Here is a 3,285-nt window from a genome sequence, read left to right on the forward strand (position 1 = left end):
TTGAGAACACCGGTAAACAGATAGAAACCCTTAAAGAGGAAACACAAAAATCCCTTAAGGAATTAAAAGAAAACACAACCAAACAGGTGAAGGAATTGAACAAATCCATCCAGGACATAAAAATGGAAGTAGAAACAATAAAGAAATCACAAAGGGAGACTATACTGTAGATAGAAAACCTAGGAAATAAATCAGAAGTCATAGATACAAGCATCACCAACAGAATACAAGAAATAGAAGAGAGAATCTCAGGTGCAGAAGATACCATAGAAAATATTGACACTGTCAAAGAAAATGCAAAATGTTCTTAACACAAAACATCCAGGAAATCCAGGACACAATGAGAAGACCAAATCTAAGGATAATAGGTATAGATGAGAGTGAAGATTCCCAACTTAAAGGGCCAATAAATATCTTCAACAGAATTATAGAAGAAAACTGCTTTCACCTGAAGAACAAAGAACGAGATGCCCATAAACATAAAAGAAGCCTACAGAACACCAAGTAGACTAGACCAGAAAAGAAATACCTCCAGTCACATAATAATCAAAACACCAAATGCACAAAACAAACAAAGAATATTAAAAGCAGTAAGGGAAAAAGGCCAAGTAACATATAAAGGCATACCTATCAGAATTACACCTGACGTCTCACCAGATACTATAAAAGCAAGAAAATCCTGCACATACGTCATACAGACCCTATGAGAACACAAATGCCAACCCAGGGTACTATATCCAGCAAAGCACTCAATTACCATGCATGGAGAAACCAAGATATTCCACAACAAAACCAAATTTACATAGTATCTTTCCACAAACTCAGCATTACAAAGGAAAAGATTAGGAAACCTCCAATACAAGGAGGAAAATTATAACCTAGAAAGAGCAAGAAAGTAATCCTCTTCCAATAAATCCAAAAGATAGCCACATAAAGATAATTCCACCTCTAATAACAAAAATAACAGGAGTCAACAATCACTGGTCCTTAATATCACTTAACATCAATGGACTCAGTTCCCCAATAAAAAGACATAGGCTAATGGACTGGGTATGTAAACAGGACCCAGCATTTTGATACATACAGGAAACCCACCTCAGTGACAAAGACAGACACTACCTTAGACTAAAAGGCTGGAAAGCAACATTTCAAGCAAATGATCCTAAGAAACAAGCTGTAGCAGCCATTCTAAAACCTCCAGCCCGAGAACACAGAGGGAGGGACTCATGAGTCCACTTGTATAGGTAGTTGAGGCTGGCCTTGTCAGGCATCAGTGGAAGTGGAGGGCCTTGGTGCCTGAAAGTTTGGATTCCCTAGTGTTGGGGAATGTGAGAGCAGAGAGGCGGGAATGGAAGGATGGTGGGAGCACAACCTCATAGAAACTCCCAGAATTATATGGATTAGATATGATAGGGACAGGCTGCCAGAAGACTAGATTCCAGAATTCAAACAAAAAATTTATCTTGATACTAAAATTTGTTTTGAGAATTGTATATTGCATAATACACAGCCTTGGTGTATCTACTCATCAAGCAAGCTGAGCAGACCTGCTCAAGCCTCTGATGTCCTGGAATTTCAGCTGGATGCAGTGAAGACACAGATGTCAGAGCCTTATCAGTTTACTCTCCCCACCCGCCCCTCTGCTAATATCTCAATGCCCATAACCAGCTTGAAGAAGTTAATGAAGAGTCGGTGCCCCTATTCCCTGGGCTTGGGGACTGAGGTAGTTAATATTGGGCTTTCTTTCTAGGGAAAAGTAGTGGTTTTGTCAGAACAGGGGGGAATAACTAGGATTTATTGCATAGCCATAACCTATTGGTAGAAATCTGTATAATTGTTATTAAGCTGAAGTTATAATTTCTTTAACGTTACAAAATTTACTTTGATTTCAAATTTAATGTTTTCATTGTTACGAGTTTCTTATTGATGTAAAAGTGAGATTAATATTGTTACTCTCATAGGCACTGTGTCTATATAACACATTAAGGAATACAAGGCTTAGACCCAGTCCTTCTTTAACTTTTTTAACTGATTTGAGATGGTTGGCCTGTGAGTTAAGGGCCTATAGCAAATTCATGGCCCTGAGTTTATTGTTAGGGTGTTTTCTGTATTTTATTTAGAAATAGCTGGGTGGAATTAACAGACAGTAGTCCAGATTGCCTTACATGGAAAGTTGGTTTTCAAAACGTCAGAAGTCCACAGCATTGACATTACAAACATTTCTGTATTAATGTTCATTTTGATTAGAGACCTGTCTGCTCCTGACAGCTTTCCTGTTTTGGATTCTAAGAAGAAATTGAGCATCTTTGGAGTTACTCCAGTTGTGGTGAGACAGCCACTAGGCAAGAATTGCCTCTTTTCATCTACAGACAAATTACTGTCCAGAAAAGGACACACTTGCAGAATAGTCCACTGATTATATCTGCCAAGACAGAGCAATCAGCCCTTAATAATTCTGCATCACTAGGTCTGTCAGATGATCCTGGGCCAGAAGGCTGAAGACCAGATGCTCCAACTTTTTGTGTATAGGGACTATTCAGTTTTTCAGTGGTCTATATAAATTGGCTAAGTTTTAGAAGCTATGCATTGTGCTTCCCATAATTTGAGTTAATTCAGCCATTCTGGATTTCTGGTGGGGTTGAAGACTTATAGTCTCATAGCCAATCTTGGCTATTTATTTTGAGAGAAAAGATTTGAGAGGATGGTTTTCAGTTGACATTCATTCTATTTGTTTTTGCTTTTGTTTTTCTGATTTGGTAACATATTTATTTATTTATTTATTTATTTATTTATTTATTTATTTATTTATTCAACTTACCCTCCATAGCCTGTGTCATTTTCCTTATTTCCTTCAGCAGCATTCTTTTTCTTCTTTCCAAATCATTCAGAAATGTGTTAGCTCTTTTTCTGTTCCTGTGAATAAAACATCATGACCTAGGCAGTTTTCAGGAGAGAGCTTATTTCCTTTTCTGGTTCCAGAGGGAGAGTCTGTCATGGTACTGGGGCATGGCAGTGGGCAGTTGTGGTGACTGCAAAAAAGACTTGAGAGCTCACATCTTGAACCACGAGCTTGAAGCAGAGAGAGCAAACTGGAAGTGCTAGGGGCTTTTAAAGCCAAGAATAAATCCAGGTTCAGAACTAAATCTTTTATTTAGGAGAGATGACAGAGGTTCTGTTTACTCAACAAAATGATGCGCTGGGTATTAGGTCTATCTTGTACCTTACTAATACAAACTGGTATAGTTATGCTCTAATTGTATTTTGAGAGGAAGGGTTTTTTTTTTT

This window comes from Grammomys surdaster, unplaced genomic scaffold (genome assembly GCF_004785775.1).
Source record: "Grammomys surdaster isolate TR1022 unplaced genomic scaffold, NIH_TR_1.0 60, whole genome shotgun sequence".
NCBI classification, from domain to species: domain Eukaryota; kingdom Metazoa; phylum Chordata; class Mammalia; order Rodentia; family Muridae; genus Grammomys; species Grammomys surdaster.